Source organism: Callospermophilus lateralis, unplaced genomic scaffold (assembly GCF_048772815.1).
Source record: "Callospermophilus lateralis isolate mCalLat2 unplaced genomic scaffold, mCalLat2.hap1 Scaffold_169, whole genome shotgun sequence".
In the NCBI taxonomy this organism is placed as follows: Eukaryota; Metazoa; Chordata; class Mammalia; order Rodentia; family Sciuridae; genus Callospermophilus; species Callospermophilus lateralis.
This window is the reverse complement of record NW_027512767.1, coordinates 1,653,551-1,674,894: the sequence shown is the minus strand read 5'-3', so window position 1 is coordinate 1,674,894 and position 21,344 is coordinate 1,653,551.

Below are 21,344 nucleotides of genomic sequence, written 5' to 3'. Positions count from 1 at the left end.
AGTATGGCGCACTAAATACCTCCTTGTCTTTGTGGACACTTTCTCTGGTTGGATTGAGGCATTTCCCACTTCCAATAAAACGGCTTCCACTGTAGCTTTAATCTTACTGACAGACATCATCCCCAGGTTTGGTATGCCCACTTCTCTACAATATGACAATGGCCCTGAGTTTATTTCTAGAATCACACAAAAGGTCTCTTAAGCCCTCTCCTTCAAGTGGAATTTCCACTGTCCATATTATCCCCAAGCTTCAGGGAAAGTGGAAAGGGTAATTTGTACTCTAAAGGAAGTCCTTACCAAATTGACAATGGAATTAAACTTAGACTTGGTCAAACTCCTTCCCTTGTATTTGCTTCGAATCAGAGCTCTCCCTAAAAACCATCTTTACTGTCTCCCTTTGAGATAATGTATGGAAGACCTCTTATACCCCCTGGGTTGGTCATTTCACAAGGACCTCTCACCAGAGATTTGTCTTTGCCTCTTTTGTATCATCTCCGCTCAGAACTCTGGAAATATCAGGACTGGCTTCATCCGGACCCAGTGTCCTCTCCAAACACTCCTCCCTTAACACCTGGGAGTCTAGTATATTATAATACCCCAGAGGAGAAAGGGACTCTTGCCCCAAAATGGGAAGGCCCCTATCCTGTCATTCTCTGTACCCCCACTGCCGCCAAACTCTCCTTACCAGACAACCGTCTAACTCCCTGGATTCACATTTCTAGGTTGAAGCCATATCACCAGGAGGCCCCACCTGCTGACGACAGGACCAACCCAGAGGAACTCCAAGAATCACCTCCTGAACCTCCCATTAACTCCTGCTCTCCACACTCATCTCACCCATTTAAGTTGCGGCTCACACGGTGTTCCATGCAGCCCAATTCCTCTTAAAAAAGTCACAATGGGCTCTCTCAACACCCTAATCTTCTGTAACTGCTTGTTTTTTGTGCTCTGCTTATTTTCTGTGCTCTATCGGGACTGGTCTTTACCCTCCTCTCCTAACATGTATTTATTCACTATTCAGGAACGATACTGAGAACATGGCATGTAGAAGGTCCGTGCAGTGGATGCAACTACTTGCTTCATCCACAACTGCACCTCTATTTCCCTAAAATTGTCACCTTCAAGGACCTTCGTCCCTGGTAGCTGGAACTGGCTTTTCATTTGCTTCCTTTTTGATCAAACAAAAGACTATTGTCATTGGTGGCCTGAGATATATAATGGGTGCCCCTATTGGTCATGCAGATTCCATGATGAACATGGTAGCTATTCTTACCACTCACTTGGTTACCCTAAAGTGTGGACTTCTAGTTACCTAAAGTGGGATAAAGTCTCTTTACCTGATAACAATGGATGGTATACTTTAGATATACCTGACCCCAAGGCCAAACGTTGGGACTATGTTGAGTTTGCTGTCTATGCTCGGACAACCTCAGCCAGACCCACAGGGTGGATGACAGTTGGCCGCACCCTGATTATGCCACCTAAGGCAACCATCCAGGTAGTCGAACACATTAAGGAGTCAGAATCAAAACTTTTAGATCTTATCCATAGCTCATCCACAAAGGATTCAGACCCTTCAACCCCCTCAGGTCCCCCTGACACATGGCTCAATTTGTTACACCAATCTCTTCGATTATTAAACTCCACCCCTCTTTCTGTGCCTCCTTCTCAGTGCTTTCTCTGTGCTTCACTTAGTCCCATTAGCGGCAGGAAATATTTCAGCAAAAACCTACAATTTCTCTAAAAAAGACAACCCCTACATGTGACACGTATCCCACTGTGGGAAAGTTATGTCACCAATACTTTATTTGCTTTCATCTGTTTCCACCTGCCAATAATGAATCCTTTACCCATTTGTTCCTTGAGCTTAAGCACACAATCGAGCCCTGCATTTATGCAACCTGGACATTTCCTCTGGTGTAATGGGTCTTTAAGTACCTCAACGATCAATGTCTCTGGCACCTGTTTCTTGGTTACTGTAGTTCCTCAGGTGTCTTTGTATACTCCCACCGAATTCCGACAGTTGGCCCTACCTTCCTGAACCCGTAGGGCAGTCTTTCTGCCGGTTCTGGTAGGCCTCACTTTAACAACCTCAGTGGCGGGTCTCGGACTCTCTGGTGGAGCTATAGGTCATGCTCTATGGGCATTCAAAGACCTGCAACAAAAACTGCAGGAAGCACTCGATACCACTGCTGAGTCTCTGGGCTCCTTGCAGCGCCAGGTTACTTCATTGGCACAAGTGGCTTTACAGAACCAAAGGGCAATTGATCTTCTCACTGCAGAAAAAGTGGGTACATGCCTATTCCTCAGAGAGGAATGTTGCTCTTATGTTAATGAATCTGGGCTGATAGAAAAAAATGTTGTTAAATTGCAGAAATTATTGACCAAATTGCTCAAACCTAGCTCCTCCAATCCCATAACAGGGTTCTTCCAATCCTATCTTGCCATGTACTTACTACCTATCTTGGGGCCCCTTATTGGGATGCTCCCTTTTTTTGCTCTCTTGCCATGCATAATGAAGTTCCTTCAAACCCAACTGCAAAAAATTTCTAATCAAAATTTCAACCAGCTTTTGCTTAGGCACTACCATCCTCTGATGACCGATGAACCCCTAACATCTCCAAGAGAACAGTTCACTCAGTGATGAAGCTCACTACCAGGCACGATGGAATGCAACGTACATCAGACAGCGGGAGGCAACGAGCTTGGAGAACCTCTTAATCTGCCATCCTGGATTCATGAGTCTTTATGACCTTCTAAGCTTCCTCATGGCCCTTGGCCTCTTCTATGTCAGTCCCCCAACATGGAACTTCTGACAAAAATTGACCTTTGCTTTAATTTTTATCTTCATTCTGTTTTTATTCGCTCTGATCTTCTTCAAGTGCTGGTGACGCCATGACCAGGCAACGCTTCCAGTATTTCCTAGAGTCTCTGTTACAGGACCAGTAGCTGATACCAACAATCTCCTCCATCCAGAACTGGTTTCATGCCATCGACAACTTGTGGCATCAGGGAACTTTCATAGACTTTACCCCTAATGAAGTAGCTATCTATACCACTGGCTTTTATTTCTGGCTGCCATGATATCCCCAGACCTGGCCCCCGAGCATTTGTCCACTTCCCTTTCTAGGCCCCACAGCACCCCCACACAGCAGGCAGCAGCCAGAAATGACAAACAATGCCCCACTTTCTAAGAAAACAAAAAGGGAGGAATGTTAGGAAAAGTATAAATGGCAGCCATACCACAGAGAAAAACCCCAACATGGCACCTAAGGACTTCTTTTTCGTACCTTCTTCTTTTCTGCAGTGGCGTTAAAAGTCCCCGCCCTTGTTAACTCTGCAGCCAGCGCCAATTTCAAATCTCACTGGTGGGGAGCCTTAGCCCCAATGAGAATTAATTCCTGGGCTCTGGAGCTGATATCTAAAAAAACTTATTCTCAGAACATGAGACCAAATCACAAACCCACAACCACACCCACAAAGGCACCTCCTTCCCCCAAGTAGGTCTGTGACTATTCGGAGTGTTCTCTGACTGCTGGGCCATACTATGTTCCTCCGAAATGGCCTGTCTTGTCTCAGATCTGGTCTCCTTGGTCAACTCTGTGAAGTTGACAGGAACCAGTGGTGAGCCACTACCTTCTTTCTCATGAAAGGCCCCTCTTCAGAGCTCTTCTGGAATTTGGACATCTTCAAATCAGTAGGTACCAAGAAAGACTGACCCTCTCCTTGGTAAATCCAAACAAGTGAGACAACTGGGACTGGGACTGGGACTGGCTCGGGGTGCCTGGCTTCCTGGATCCCAAGTTCAGAGAGTTCCAACACCAAGGAAGTGAGGTGAGGTCACTTCCTTCAGGAACTGAATGAGGTCACTGCCTTGGCAACCACTTTGTTTTAGCAGTTGCTTCTTATGGTCCGTTTAGATGGAGGCTGCCCCTACTTCCTGTGACCCTTTCATAAGTTAGAATGGGATATAATCCATAGGCTCTCAGGAACAGCTCTCCAAAAGGCCTGGTTTGGTCCGTCTCCTCTACATTAAGAAGACAGAGGCTGATTCAGACACCAAACTTCATCCTATCAGGTTGTTTTCCATGGAAGATGACTTTTGCTCTCTCAGGTCCTTCATAGCTGCCTACATCTTCTCCAGGGATCATTTCTGCACATACCTTTGAGGTTCTCATCAGGTGGAAGATCCCATACATTCCTGTATTGTAAGACCAACACTGTCATTGCTTTTCTGTAAAGTTAGATTGAGGGAACAGTGTATGGTTAGTGTTAATAACATTTTCAATTTTGATTAGGAACCATTCTGCTCGATGAACAATGGTATTGGGAACCTGTGATATTTATAAGAATATAGAGGTGAAATATATGAACGAAAAGAGAAATCTAAGTAAGATTTGAAGCCCAGAAGGTCATTGGGTTCTTGATTGGGATACTTAGCATTGAATTACGTTCTGCACAGATGTCTCAGATAAATCGATATACAATGGCATAGGACCTTGTACCTTGGATGATTGAATGTAGAAGAGAACATCCAGTCAAAAAGGGATAGTCGGTAGGATTAGGAAGAGAGTAGGTAGGTTTAGGAAGAAGAGTGAATATAGGATTTGGACCAAAGTTTTTTAGCAATAGGGTTTCGGTTAGAGAGTGAATGTTAGTGATAGCACATGTGAAGATTCAGTCACAATGATGAACTGGGGAAAATATGTAGGAAAGCAGATATCAATAGACACATTACAAAATCATTCAAAGTGTAAAGTGAGTGACAGCTTTAGACGTATTCAAAGGGTTGAGTTTGAATATATAATCTTTGGAAGAAACAAATATGTAGTCACCAATAGGATTTTCATTTGAGATCATTAGGCAACCTGGACATGGATGTTTTTAGTAATCCAGGATCATTTTCCATTTAGGTATGGTACAATCATAAGTGAGAACTTTGCTTTTTCTGTTCAGAATATTACTGTGATAAAATGTATATGTAGATCAGGTTACATGTATTTGTTCCACCATTTCTGGGAGCAATATTTTGAAGACGTATAAATTAGTATTGGGGGTACAAAGAGGTGTACCCTGTGTCTATGAATATAGAGATAATACATGAATAGACCATACTGTGAATAAATAATATAACTGGTTCCACTTTAAATAATGGATTGAATTGATATCTGTAACTAAGTAAGAAATCTTATATTGATATACAATCATTCTTTCCAACCACTTATACATTTAAAGGTAATATTAGGGTTATGGTTTATCATGACGGGTGTTTTGCTTCAAATATGATAAAGGAAATCGAAAATAATGTGTTTGGAAAGAAGTCTCATGAAAAGAGCAGTCAAGAAACATGGAGGAATACATGGGTTCTGAAGCAGGAAGTGATTTTAAGTTAAACAAATGCGTATAAGTTTGCTAAATTGTGGATGAAATATTTATATATCCTCTGATGTGCATAAACTGAAGAAATAGTAATGTTCCAGTGTTGAATAAAAATGAAAGTCAAAATGCACATCATGTCCCATAGGAATCTAATCTACTTGCATTGATGTTAAACTCGTGTCAGTTACTGTAGAAATATTATGATTTGGCTTTTTTTTTTGGTGTTATAATACAATTTATTTTAGTACTAGCATGCCACAGAATGTAGAGGAAGGAACAATGGATTATTATTATCATTGTGATAATTTAAGGTTTTATATCACATTAAGCTATAATATGGCATAATATATCTTATGAATTAGAGAAAAATTTTTTTAAAAAACCTATTATTTAAGGACCATATGCACTGACAATTTAAATGGCTTTCTCGTGATTTCAATTTCTATCAATTGTGTATTAATTGCCAAATATTTATTTTAGTACTTTTCATATTCATAATTGATATAAAGTCAATTGTTTAATTCTTCTTGTAAGTAGTTACTTATTACAGCAGGGACATTATTAATAATTCTAAATCTTTATAAGAAAAATGGTACAAAGTTATTTTCATGCAAAATTAAGAATAATTGCCTTCTCTGAATGTTTGATTGTTAATACATATAACAAAGAGCTTTTGATGAGTCTCTTCCCCAGTAAAACATAAAATGCAAAGATATAGTTGGGTATGTATGTCCAAATAAAGATAAGAAGAAATACACATTATTAGCTAGAAACAATTAAATAAAAGATGAAAAGAAAAATCCAATACATTGTACGAACTTGTCAGATGAGGTAGTATTCTGGAAGAATAGCCTAAGGCTAGACATGGTCCATGACAAAATATTAACTAAAAAAATGAAATATGAAAAATATAGGAAATGCTATGAATTTTTCATGAAGGTAGGTGAATTATCCTTTAATCTCATTTTATGTGCATTTTCAAAAGCCAAATTTCTGGTAAAATAAATTTGTGATAGTTACAACTACACAAAACAAAGTTTCTGCTTAGCAAAATGAATGCATCTCAACCCTTTTTTAGCTGATTTCTTCCCACTCAATTTTAAACCTTTATTTATTTATTTATTTTTATTGGTTGTTCAAAACATTACAAAGCTCATGATATATCATCTTTGATACATTTTTCTCATTTGGTTTATGAACTCCCATTTTTTCCCCAAATAAGAATTGCAGAAACACATTGCTTACACATTCACATTTTTACATAATGGCATATTAGTGACTGTTGTATTCTTCTACCTTTCCTATCCCCTACTATCCCCCCTCCCCTGCCCTCCCATCTTCCCTCTCTACCTCATGTGCTGTTGTTTAATTCTCTCCATTATTTCCGCCCCATTTCCCCTCACAACCTATTATGTGTAATTTTGTGTATCATTGAGGGTATTCTACCATTTCCATATGCTTTCTGTTCTCTCTCCCTTTCTCTCCCCCCACACGTCTTTGTATAATGTTAATCTTTTCCTCATGCTCTTCCTCCCTTTCTGTTCTTAGTTGCTCTCTTTATATCAAAGAAGACATTTGGCATTTGTTTTTTTAAGGATTGGCTAGCTTTGCTTAGCATATTCTGCTCTAATGCCATACATTTCACTGCAAATTCTATGATTTTTGTAATTTTTTAGTGCTGCGTAATACCCAATTGTGTGTAGATTCCACATTTTTTTTTATCCATTCATCTATTGAAGGGCATCTAAGTTGGTTCCACAGTCTAGCTGTTGTGAATTGTCCCGCTATGATCATTGATGTGGCAGTATCCCAATAGTACGCTGTTTTAAAATCCTCAGGGAATAGTCCAAGAAGTGTGATAGCTTGGTCAAATGGTGGATCCATTCCCAGCTTTCCCAGGAATCTCCATACTGCTTTCCAAATTGGCTGCACCAATTTGCAGTCCCACCAGCAGTGTACAAGTGTCCCCTTTTCCCCACATCCTCGCCAACACTTACTGTTGTTTGACTTCCTAATGGCTGCCGATCTTACTGGAGTGAGATGGTATCCTAGGGTGGTTATGATTTGCATTTCTCTGACTGCTAGAGATTGTGAGCATTTTTTCATGTACTTGTTGATTGATTGTATGTCCTCCTCTGTGAAGTGTCTGTTCAGGTCCTTGGCCCATTTGTTGATTGGGTTATTTGTTACCTTACTTTTTAATTTTTTGAGTTCTTTGTATATTTTGGATATTAGGGCTTTATCTGAAGTGAGAGGGGTAAAAATTTGTTCCCAGGATGTAGGTTCTCTATTTACCTCTCTTATTGTTTCTCTTGCTGAAAAAAAAAAAACTTTTAGTTTAAGTAAGTTTCATTAATTTATTCTTGTTATTAACTCTTGGGCTATGGGTGTCCTATTAAGGAATTTGGAGCCCGATCCCACAGTATGTAGATCATAGCCAACTTTTTCTTCTATCAGATGCAGTGTCTCTGATTTGATATCTAGCTCCTTGATCGATTTTGAGTTAACTTCCTTGCTTGGCGAGAGAAAGGGATTCAGTGTCATTTTGTTGCATATCGATTTCCAATTTTTCTAGCACCATTTGTCCTTCGTATATTGCAGGTTTTTAGCCCCTTTTATGAAATATAAGAAAGTTGTAATTTTGTGGAATGGTTTCTGTGTCCTCTATTCTGTACCATTGGTCCACCTGCCTGTTTTGGTACCAGTACCATGCTGTTTTTGTTACTATTGCTTTGTAGTACAGTTTGAAGTCTGGTATCGCTATACCTCCAGATTCAAACATCCTGCTTAGAATTGCTGTTGCTATTCTGGGTCTTTTGTTTTTCCATATGAATTTCATGATTGCTTTATCTTTTCTACAAGAAATGTCGTTGGGATTTTGATTGGCATCAATTTAAACCTGTAGAGAATTTGGGTAATATCGCCATTTTGATGATGCTAGTTCTGCCTATCCATGAATTGGGTATATTTTTCCATATTCTAAGATCTTCTTCTATCTCTTTATGTTTCTGTAGTTTTCATTTATAAATATTTCACCTCTTTTGTTAGGTTGATTCCCAACTATATAATTGTTTTTCCAATTATCTTATTTTCTTTGAGGATATTTTGAATGGAGTGGTTTTCCTCATTTCCATTTCAGAAGTTTTGCTGCTGATATACAGGAATGCCTTTGATTTATGCGTGTTGATTTTATATCTTGCCACTTTGCTGAATTTATTTATTAACTCTAGCAGTTCCTCTGTAGACCCTTTTGGGTCTGTTAAATATATTATCATGTCATCCGCAAATAGCGATAATTTAAGTTCTTCTTTTCCTAGTTTTATGCCTTTAATTTCTTTTGTCTGTCTAATTGCTATGCCTAGTATTTCAAGAACTGAATTAAATAGAAGTGGTGATAGAGGGCATCCCTCTTGTTCCAGATTTTAGAGGGAATGCCTTCAGCTTTTCTCAATTTAGGATGATGCCAGCCTGAGGTTTAGCATATATAGCTTTTACAATCTTGAGGTAAGTTCCTGTTATCCCTAGTTTTTCTAGTGTTTTCAACATAAAGGGATGCTGAACTTTGTCGAATGTTTTTTCTGAATCTATCGATACGATCATATGGTTGTTGTCTTTAAGTCTATTGATGTGGTGAATAGCATTTATTGATTTCCGTATAATGAACCAGCCTTGCATCACAGGGATGAATCCTACATGATCATGGTGCATAATTTTTTTGATATGCTTTTGTATTCAATTCACCAAGATTTTATTGAGAATTTTTGCATCCAAGTTTATTAGAGATATTGGTCTGTAGTTTTCTTTCTTTGAAGTGTCTTTGTCTGGTTTTGGGATCAGGGTGATATTGGCCTCATAGAATGAATTTGGAAGAGTTCCTTATTTTTCTATTTCTTGAAATAGCTTGGAAAGTATTGGTATTAATTCCTTTTTGAAGGTTTTGTAGATCTCTGCTGTATACCCATCCGGTCCATGGCTTTTTTTGGTTGGTAGTATTTTGATGGCTTCTTCTATTTCTTCCTTTGTTATTGGTCTGTTTAAATTGTGTGTGTCTTCCTGACTCAATCTGGGCAGATCGCATGACTTAAGAAGTTTATTGATATCTTCACTATCATCTATTTTATTGGAACATAGGGTTTCCATATACTTTCTATTTATCTTCTTATTTCTGTAGTGTCTGTTGTGATATTGCCTTTTTCATCCCGTATGTTAGTAATTTGAGTTCTCTCTTTTCTTCTCTTCCTTAGCATGGCTAAGGGCCTGCAAATCTTATTTATTTTTTCAAAGAACCAACTTTTAGTTTTATCAATATTTTCAATTTTTTTGTTTCAATTTCGTTGATTTCTGCTCTAATTTTAATTATTTCTTGTCTTCTACTACATTTGCTGTTGTTTTGCTCTTCCATTTCTAGGTTTTTGAGGTGTAGTGTGAGTTCATTTATTTGCTGATTTTTCTTTTTTTTTTGAGGAAAGAACTCCAAGAAATGAATTTCCCTCTTAAAACTGCTTTCATTGTGTCCCATAGATTCCAGTATGTTGTGTCTGTATTGTCATTTGTCTCTACGAATTTTTTTATCTCCTCCTTTATGTCTTCTGTAAACCATTGATCATTCAGTAGCATGTTGTTCATTTTCCATGTGATGTAGGATTTTTCCTTCCTTCTTTTATCATTGATTTCCAGATTCATTCCATTATGATCAGATATTCTGCATGGTATTATCTCCACGACTTTATATTTACTAAGAATTGCCCTATGGCATAATATATGGTCTATCTTTGAGTAGGATCCATGTGCTGCTGAGAAGAACGTGTATCCACTTTTTGATGGTTGATATATTCTATATATGTCGGTGAAGTCTAGGTTACTGATTTTGCTGTTGAATTCTATAGTTTCTTTATTCAGTTTTTGTCTAGAGGATCTGTCTAATGGCTAGAGCGGTGTGTTGAAGTCACCCATAATTATTGTGTTGTAGTTTATTTGACTATTGAACTTGAGGCGAGTTTGTTTTATGAGTGTTGCAGCTCAATTGTTTGGTGCATACAAATTGATAATGGTTATGCATTGTTGGTGCAAGGTTCCTTTTAACAGTATATAGTGTCCTTCTTTATCCCTTTTGATTAACGTAGGTTTGAAGTTGATTTTATTCGATATGAGTATGGCCACTCCTGCTTGCTTCCGAGGGTCATGTGAGTGGTATGATTTTTCCCAAACTTTTAATTTCAGCCTCTGTATGTCTTTACCTATCATATGAATCTCCTGAAGGCAGCATATTGTTGGATTTTTTTTTTTTGTTTTGATCAAGGTTACTAGCTTATGTCTCTTGATTGGTGAGTTTAGGCCATTAACATTTAAGGTTACAATTGAAATATGATTTCTACTTCCAGTCATGTTTGTTTGTTTGTTTATTTATTTATTTATTTATTCATTTATTTATTTATTTTGGTTAGTTTTTACTTTTTGGTTATTTTCCTCTCCCTTTACTGAGATACCTCCTGCTGCTAGTTTCAGGCATTACTTTTCAAATCCTCTTCTTGTAGTATTTTGCTCAAAATGCTTTGCACTGCTGGTGTTCTGGCTGTGAATTCTTTTAGCTACTGTTTATCGTGAAAGACTTAAATTTCATTGTCAAATCTGAAGCTTAATTTTGCTGGATACAGTATTCTTGGTTGGAATCCATTATTTTTGAGCGTTTGAAATACTTTGTTCCAGGATCTTCTTGCTTTCAAAGTTTGTGATGAAAAAAATCAGTCGTTAACTTAATTGGTTTACCCCTGAATGTAACCTGCCTACTTTCTCTCGTAGCTTTTAATATTCTCTCTTTGTTCTGTATGTCCTTGTTCTGGCTATCTTCATAAATATTTGTCTTGGAGTTGGTCTATTATGGTTTTGAATGCTTGGGGTCCTGTAGGCTTCCAGGATTTGGCAATCCATTCCATCTTTCATCTCTGGGAAATTTTCTAGAATTATTTCATTTAATATGTTGTCCATTCCTTTGGTTTGAATCTCTATGCCTTTTTCTATCCCGATGACTCTCAAATTTGTTTTTTTTTTATGACATCCCATATCTCTTGAATAGATTGCTCATGGGATTTAAGCATCTTTTCTGTGTTTACTCTATTCTTTTCAAGTTGATAAACTTTGTCTTCATTATCTGACGTTCTAACTTCTACTTGATCTAGACTATTTGTAATACTCTTCGTTTGAGTTTTTAATTTGGTTTATACTTTCCTGCATTTCTAGGATTACTGTTTGATATTTCTTTATAATGTCTCTATCTCCTTGTAAAGCTCATTCTTTGCCATTTGAATTTGTTTGTTTATTTGATTTTCAAAATATACTTTTATTGCTTGGACTTGCTGCCTCATGTCTTCTCTAATATTCCTTTCCATCTGAGTTAGGTATGCCTTGAGTTTTTTCCCTATCCCTATTTCTGATGCTTCACGGTCCTCCTTTAGAATTTAGTTGTCCTGCATTTTTTGCACACCTTTTTTTCCCTTGTTTTTTCATGATGTTCACGTTACTTTTCAGCTCAATTTGATTGCTGTGTTTCTGCTTTCTTCAATAGATTTGTTTTGGTTTTATATATCTCTGCTGTCTCTCTTTTGTGTTTGTAGACTATGCCTGCAAAAGTGGATTCCACTTGGAAGGAATTCCGACAGCTGAGCTCCAGTGATGTCACCTGTCTGCTATGGCGGGCCCCAGGCTCCTTGCCGGGGTGTTTGAATGGGGGGGTGGGACTGGACTGTCTCTGGTTGGTTTCACCTCCCGGTCGCTGGCGGGCAGGCGGTCTCCAGCCATCCAGTCATGCAATCAGCGAATGGGCTGTCACCGGCAGGCGGGTGATCTCTAGCTGCCCAATTGCGCAGGCAGCCAGCGGGTGATTGGTTGCTGGTGGGCAGGCGTTCTCCAGCCTCCTAGTCACGCGTGTCTGTCCTCTGGTTCCCTGGTTTCCTCTGCGAGTCCTGATTTCCCCTGCTTCACCAGATTTCCCCTGAGTGATGCCTCTTGGCAGCTCAAACTGTACTCTTTGCCTGCCGTTCCTTGGGTGTGGAGGGTGTCTTTTGGGAACACTGGCACTCTATTGGTTTGATTTTTTCCGCTTGCCCCACCCATTGCGCTGGCTAGACAAGTTTTGTTTTCACCGGTGATGGGAGGAAGGTTGAAGGTCAGGTGCCACTAGTTTTCCCCCCGTCTTAATGAAGGCTTTCTCTGGTAATCCCTCCCCCGGAAAGCCTAAGAGAGAATTTTTGCGAATTACCTGCTGTATGGGAGATAAGCTGAGTAACACACACCTGTTTTGTTGTTGCAATCTGTCGGAGAGTGGTGGTGGATACTTCAGCTCTCCAAGATGGTGGCCGTTGGTTTCCTCGGTGGAGTTTCGGTTGTGGGGGATAGAACTGTAACACTTTCTTCCCCATCTGAAATCCCGAACTCAGCCCCGGGCTCAGTGGTGGGTGAGCCAGCCGGATTCCACAGAATCTGCAGCAACGTTTCTCCCTGCATGCTGGTCACTTCACGGTGGAGGCCCGCCGTCTGTAGCCACGGCATGGGCCGCACGGATCAGCCACCCCAGATCTTCGGTCGCATAGTTGGCTCTTGTTTGAGACTCAATTACAGGACCTCGGTGGTGGAAATCATTCTTCTAGGTTCCAGGCACACCCATTTTTCTGTAAGATCCTAACAAGATACTTTTTCGTCATTCTAACTCCTTATTCACATGTGAAGTTGCGCAGTACAAAGGGTGTGATGCACTCTATTCATGGCCATCTTGCAATGTCAAAATATTAGGATTTCTATGCACCATTTACTGAAGATAGTTTTCAGTACTAGTAAACCAAAATGTTATTTCAGGTGGATGAGTATTTCTGAGAATAATCTTTTGAAAAGTAGATTATAAATCCACATACATGAATATGAATGAAATTTGGGAGTGCATAATAAGACACATATATTTCATATTTTGAATAATCTGGAGGATATATATATATATATATATATATATATATATATATATATATATATACAGACACACACAGAGAGACATTAAAAAGTAGCATTATATATGCCAATCGAAATTCATCATGAAATACATATCATCCACAGATTCAAAAATATTTATTTTACTGAACATGGATTTATGTATAATGCTATTTAAATAGGAGGATCACCCATAGGTTGTATTCTCAGTTCCAACAGCTTTTAGAAGGAGTGATATCTTCTCACAATTTCTATATGCCAAGTCAGCCACCTCACCAAAAATATACGTGTGATACCAGGTATGAATCTATATGTGCATATAAAACTACATGTGCTAAATAGGCTACAGAGAAAGGGAGACAGGAATTCACATATTTGTTAACTTTAAAAAAACATGGAGAATTCTTTCAACCAAATAATTGACTAGATTCATAACTCCTACCCTATATAATGCAAAAGGCAAGTCCAACTATACACGATGCCTCCTCTGAACTGCTTGTATTTCAATTCTATTTGGGTTATTATTCTAGTCAGAGTTTAGTAGCGTAGGGGTTAGTGTGAGGGATTCACTATTTTGACTGGAAAATAATAAAATGAATCCAATGTGTATACAAATATGTGCTACAAAAAATTGTTCCCACTGTCATCCAGAACAATGGCTTGACATTACCTAGTCCCCAAGTAAGACAAAATTAGAGGAGAAGAGTTAGAAAATCTGTGAATACATATTTGGAATAGAATATGCTAAGGAGTTTCCAAAAGTAAGGGACAGGGTAAACACTCCACAAACTGGAGCTCTTCTGGCCTAAAGACTTCTTGTGGAACTGCCTCTGAGGTTGGGCACTTGAAACATATGTTGTTGTCAAGTGCTTTAGCTTCGTTTCTAGTGAGACCAATAAAGGTGGGTCTGCATCTATGTGATCTGGAGGACATGGTTTCTTATTTTCCACTGAACATGAGCAGCAGTGCTGAATTTGCTATTTGTAGCTAAACTGTGGCCCCTGGGGTCTAAGTGTCTCCCCATGTGGACTGTGAAGCCATTTTGTGATCCTAAAGTTTTCATGGTGTTTCTTGCGGCTTCACTGGGATTTTGGTATTTGCTTCACAAAATACAAAGAGGTCAACTGGGACACAGTGCTGGAGGGAGTTCTGTCACGTGTGGTGGGTCAGTTTCTGCAGGACAATGCAACAACCATGCTTCTATCCCACATAGCTTTCCCCATTGACCATAGCAACTTGATTCTGAAACTCTCCCTGAAACTTCTCAATATTACAAGATGCCTTTACATAGAAGGGACTGCTTGCTGCACCATGTCAGTCACAAGACATTTGGAAGCTAATGGCAGATCCACATGGCCCCACCACAAATGGTTTATCACACACCTGCCCACTACTGCTCTAGGCCAAGTACTCAGCAGGCTCCAATTTATTGGCATCTCTGTTCTACACCATTTTCATGAAACTCAGTCAATCAAGGCACTGTCTGGTATACTCATGATCAGCAACAGGACATCCAAAGGTTCTCCAGTGCCACCTGGTCATGGGAATTTCAAAAATTTCTTGGTATTTATCTAGCCATTTTGGAAAGATGAAGTTGGAGGCACTGTACGTTTCAAATCAATCCAGAACCATTAAATTTTGAGGAAGCTCATGTCAATGAAAGCTATGGAGAATTCTCACAGGCAAGGCTTCCCAAAGATTGGCTAAATGGTCACGTGAATCCAGGCCCATTGAGGTCTACAATGTGAGGTCCATGTGTGTTTTGACTCTCAACTATGGCTGCGAAGTCTTTCAGAATAAAATCATGTGATATCTTGGCTGTGATTCCCAGTGCTTTGTGGAAATACAACCTGGGCATACATCTCAGTTTCCAAGGACGACTCTCATGCGTGAACTCATAACATCCCAACACAATTCATGGCAATACATCTCTGAGGTCAGTTCCAGAACTCAGTCTCTTAGGGGAATCACACCAGAGTTCATGTCAAGGTGGACCCAGTCATCTCTTCCAACCACCACACAAATGACCACAATTAAAACCAACACACTCCCACATGGCCCTCATGATCTTTCATATAAACACTCTTCATAACCTCTGGTTGAATGTTTCAATGAGGGGTGCAGACCAAGACAGTCTCCAAAATAATCTCCCTTGCCCCTAATTTGCCTAAAAACAGGGTGGTTTGGACACCCTTCCTGTGAACCTGGTGTGATCACATAGGCCTGCTGTTAATACTTCTCTGCTTCTCCAATTTGAGGACTACTGACTGTGGGGTTTAGATTCTTTGTCTGAATTGGAGACATGAGGAAACCCAAGCTCCTATGGGCTAGCCTCTGCAGGGCTTTGAAGAAATTATTTGACCCAAAGCATTCCTATTCTAACTTGATGTAGGTCTAGAACCTCACAAAGGAAGGGGAGAGACTTCATCCAGAATGACTGCTCTTTTGGCTATTTTGGTTTTGTATGCACACATGGGATCCTTCTTTAGATCCATCAGGTGCTGAGAATCTAAGCCTAAGCCTCACACAGGGCCAAAAGGCTGATTCAGACACATCCTTTCCAAAGGAATTAAGCAAAAAGCCTCAGGTGATGCCCATTCATTTCCATGTGAAAACAGTTTTTTTTCAGGCTTCAAAAAGGGGTGGCCTGAGGCAAAGACCTTTCAGACATTCAGGGCAGCAGAACAATAGGTAATTAAAAGGCCCAAAGCAGGGTTTCTCCACTGAGACTCTCCTGATCACACTGATACCTGAGTTTTCTGAGATGCTCGCCATTCCCTTCAGCTATCCAGTACATGGCGATGTCACAGGGCTTGGAAGTGGTACATATATTGGACACAAAACCATGAGCCTATTCTGGAGAGTGGCCAGAATTCAGGAAGAAAGCAGAAACTTTGAAAGATAGCAAGTGTTGCCCATCGATAAGGCAAGCTGAAATCCATTCATTAATTGGGCAGGATGAATGCTGGGAAGCTTTCAACTATACAGGACATATCAATTGATGCATTCTCTTTTCTAATGTCTACAACCATGGACACCGTGGGATACACAGACATAGAAACACTCGCCTTGTCAAACGACTTACTCGAAACAGTCTACACCAAACCAAACATACCGACTTTCCTACCTATTCTGAGAACATGATTCAAATCCACAAACTCACACCCACACCCACAAAGGCACCTCCTTCCCCGAAGTAGGTCTGTGACTATCCAGAGTTTCTCTAATTGTGGACCATATTTTATTCCCACAAAATGGCCTGTCCTGTCTCAGATCTGGTCTCTTTGGTCAACATTTTGAACTACTGAGGAGCCAGCGGTGATCCAATACCTGCTTTCTCAGTAAAGGTGACTTTTCAGAGCTTTCTGGCATTTGGCCATCCTCACATCAGTAGGTACCAAGAAAGACTAAATCTGTCCTTGGTAAATCCAAGCAAGTGAGACCCCTGGGAGTGGGACTGGGACTGGATTTTGGTGACTGGCTTCCTGGATCCCAAGTTCAGAGAGTTCTGTCACCAAGGTTGTGAGGTGAGGTCACTTCCTTCAGAAAGTGAATAAGGTCACTGCCTTGGCAACCACGTTGTCCTACCAGTTGCTTCAAAGAGTCCCATGAAATGGAGGCTGCCCCTACTTCCTGTGACACTTTCACAACTTAGAATGGTATATCAACCATTGGCACCCAGGAACAGCTCTCAACACAGGCGTGGTTGGGTCCTTCTTCTCTAAATTAAGAAGACAGAGGCTGATTCAGACACATTCCTTCATCCTGACCAAGTTTTTTACAATGAAAGATGACTTTTGCTCTCTCAGTTCCTACATAGCTGCCTACAACTTCTGCAGGGATCATTTTTGCATGGACCTTTGAGTTTCTCAGTAGTTGGAAGGAATCCTACATTTTTGTATTGTAAGACCATCTCTGTCCCTGCTCTTCTGTAAAGTTAGATTGAGGCAACAGTGTATGGTTAGGGTTAATAACAGGTTTGATTTGGGTTAGGAATCATTCAGCTGGATGAATAATGGTATTGATGACCTGTGATAATTACAAGAATATATAGGTAAAATATAAGTATGAAAACAGAAATCTATGTAAGATTTAAAACCCAGAAGTGTATTAGGACCTTGATTGTGATACTTAGCTTTGATTTATTTTCTGCACAGATGTCTCAGGTACATCGATATACAATTGCATTGGACCTTGTGCCTTGGATGATTGATTGTCAAAGATAACTTCCAGTCAAAAAGTGATAGTCGGTAAGATTAAGAAGATAGTCGGTAGTTTAGAAAGGAGAGTGAGTATAGAATTTGCACCAAAAGTTCTTTAGCTATAGCTTTTCGGGTATAGAGTAAATGTAAATGTCAGCACATGTGAAGAGTCAGCCACAATGATGAACTGGGAAAAATATGTAGGAAAATAGATATCAATAGATACATTAGGAAATCTGTCAAAGTATAGTCGTTAGTGAAAAGTTAGTAAAATAGGTAGTTGTCTCTTCATGTTTTTCTGTATACTTAACTTCCCTCCCTGCCCTCCCCAAGGAAAGTATATAAGCCCTGTTTAAGCTGTTCTCAGGACTCTCTGCTCTATTGAAGTGAGCTCTGAGCCCCAGCATGCTGGACCACCAATAAACCCTTTGCTTTTGCATGAGACAGTTTCTTAGAGGTCTCTTCGCCTGACACTCATCCGACCTTTACATATGGAGGTTCCACCGAGTTCTGGCAGCAGCGGACGAGAGACCCCAACTGGCTCCTCAAGGGATTTGTAAGGCGCCTCTTTCTGGTTTCAGGTTTCAGGTTAGAGCTTGGCAAAATGGCTGTCAATGAAGAGTGTGAGCTCTCTCTCACGGTGGCTGACAGATGTGTCACAGAGCCACAGGCCACCACCCTGAGGGACACCCCAGAGGACTCTGAAAATCAAGGAACAATAGTCTCCTCAACTCAGTGATATTTTGTTTCAGATTCGGTATTGCCAGCATATCAGGTATTGCCGGCTACTCAGTCCTCGTCTCAGTGTTGGACGTCCATTTCCTGTCTTTATTGTCTTGTCTTGTCTGTGTCATGTGTCGTTGCTTTTACTGTTTGTGCATTTTTCATTATGGAAAACAGCACTTCAATGCCTCTGTCCCTGACCCTTGATCACTGGACCAAATTCGGCTTAAGGGCTCAGAATCTTTCTTTTTCAGTAAACCGCTGGACCTGGCAGACTCTTTGTGCCTCAGAGTGGCCCACCTTTGGATTCGGATGGCCCTTAGAATGATTTTTCTACTTCTCACTAATTTAAAAAGCCAGAGATATTGTCTTTCAGGAAGGGCCACATAGCCATCCAGATCAAAAGCCATATATCTTAACCCGGCATTACCTCTGCAAATCTCCTCCATGGGTGAAGCCTTTCTTTGCCCCTGCCCCCACTCCTAATCCTCCCCCCACGATCTCTCAAACCCTCTGCTCCTCCTCCTCCTCCACCCTCTTTTCTGCCTAAGTCACAAGATTTAACTCTACTGGACTCTCATCCCTCTCCTTATCCCTTGCCCTGGTCTCCCAACCCCCAACACCCTCTAAGTGATTCCCCTGCTGCTGACTCAGCCTCTCCGCCATTGGAGGAAGCTAAGCCAGCCCAGCACCCTCCAGAAAACTCCCCCGCGGCACACACAGCCCCTCCTCCCCTGGAGGAACCTGGCCCGGCTAAAGGAACTCACCATCAATGAAAGATTGAAAACCCTGGAACTCCCGTGATGCTCCCCCTCCATCCCTATGTGCCAATGATTGATGATGGCCATGGGGAAAAATTGCAAGCCTACCAGTATTGGCCTTTCTCCTCTTCAGACCTATATAACTGGAAAAATAACAATCCCCCCTTTTAAGAGGACCCCACTCGTGTCTCAGGTGTGGTTGATTCATAGATGTTTTCACACCAGCCTACTTGGAATGACTGCCAACGACACCTAGGGACTCTCTTCATGACAGAGGAACAAAAGAGAATCCTCCTGGAAGCTAGAAAATAATATTCTCGGACCAGATGGGTGACTGACACCACTTCCCAACATATTCAACCCGGCTTTCCCTAGAATCGACAAAACTGGGACCCCAACACCTTTGAAGGTAGGGAGCATCTGTCCACTTATCTCCGGGCTCTAATAGCGGGTATCTTAGTGGCTGCTAGGCGACCAACTAATTTGGCCAAGGTAATAGAGTTTATTCAAGGGCCTGATGTATCTCCCTCTATGTTTCTAGAGAGAATTATGGAGGCATATAGGAGATATACTCTTTTTGATACTCAGGCAGAGGCTCAAAAGGCATCTGTCATGATGGCCTTTATTGGGCAAGCTGCCATGGATATTTAAAGAAAGTTACAACACTTAGATGGATTACAAGATATGACTTTGAGAGATTTAGTCAGAGAAGCCAAAAACGTATACTATACGAGAGAAACTGAGGAAGATAAGGAAGCAAAGGGTGGATAAAAGAAACAAAAGACAGACTAAGGAATTGACTTAGGTCCTTGTCACAACAACAAATAGGCCAGAAATAAGAAACATGGAGACAGGAAGGGATACCTGGGCCCAAACTAGAGACCACCCCTGGCCTCAGATCAATGTGCCTACTGTAAAGAAAAAGGACACTGGGCCAAAGAGAGCCCTAGAAAGAGACAGCCACGCCAGCCAGCCATCCTGACTCTGGAGGATGACTAAGAAAGTTGGGGATCAGATCCCCTCCCCGAGCTCAGGTTAACTTTTGAAGTGGAGGGCACCCCAGTAAACATTGAAGTGGATACAGGGGCAATATACTCAGCCATTAAGGCTCCATTTTGCCCTCTATCAAATAAAAGGTCTCTAATTCAAGGGGCTAATTGCAGTAAATATCGGGCTTGGACAACTAAGAGGACCTGGGACCAGGGGAAAGGAAAAATCCATCACTCCTTCCAAGTAATCCCAGAATGCCCGGCCCCATTGATAGGCAGAGTTCTGCTCACCAAGCTCCGGGCCAAAATAACTTTTAACCCTGAAGGCCCCCAAGTGGAATTTCTAAATCCTTCAGTAAAAACTCCTATATTCACAGCTCTAACTATGTCAGTAGATAATGTACATCAAATCACTCACCTTAGTTTAAAGAAACTACATTCATTTATGAAGGATCAAGAACAGAGTTTTCCACTAACCGACTCACAGTTAAAGGAAATAACTGAATGGTTAAAAAAAGCCTGTCAGGTCCATCAAATGGTTAATTCTTATCCTTCCAAGCTTCCTACAGGAAAGCACCTATGAGGAACCAGACAAGGACAATTCTGGGAAGTGTACTTTACTGAAATAAAGCCAGCAAGTTATGGACTTAAATATCTCCTAGTCTTTGTAGATACATTTTCAGGATGGATTGAAGCCTTTCCCACCAAAAAAAAAAAAAAGAAAAGGAAAAAAAGAAAAAAAAAGAAACAGTGCAAATTGTGGTGAAGAGGATCCTGGGAGATATTTTTCCAAGATACGGCCTGCCTAAAGTAATAGGGTGTGATAATGGACCGGCATTCATAACCCACATAAGTCAGGGGTTAGCCAGGACCTTGGGGATTTATTGAAAGTTACATTGTGCTTATAGACCCCCGAGTTCAGGACAGGCAGAATGAATGAATAGAAACATTAAAGAGACCATAACGAAATTAAGCTTAGAGACCGGCATAAAATATTGGACTATGCTCCTGCCTTATGAACTGTTTCATGCAAGAAATACTCCCTCTGTTTCTTTGTGTAACCTCACCCCCTATGAAATTTTCTATGGTGCCCCTCCTCCAGTAAGGGACCTAACCCCAACTCTAAGACCTAACGATTTCTTTCACACCCATTTGCTTTACAGACTTAAAGCTCTTGAAAGAACTCAGGATACCTGTGAAAACAGATGGCCACTGCCTAACAACCTGGGGACGAGAGGACTCCAAATCAACATCAATTAAGATACTTCTTCTATGTAAGACGACATCAGGTGTCATCCCTGGAACCCCGCTTGAAA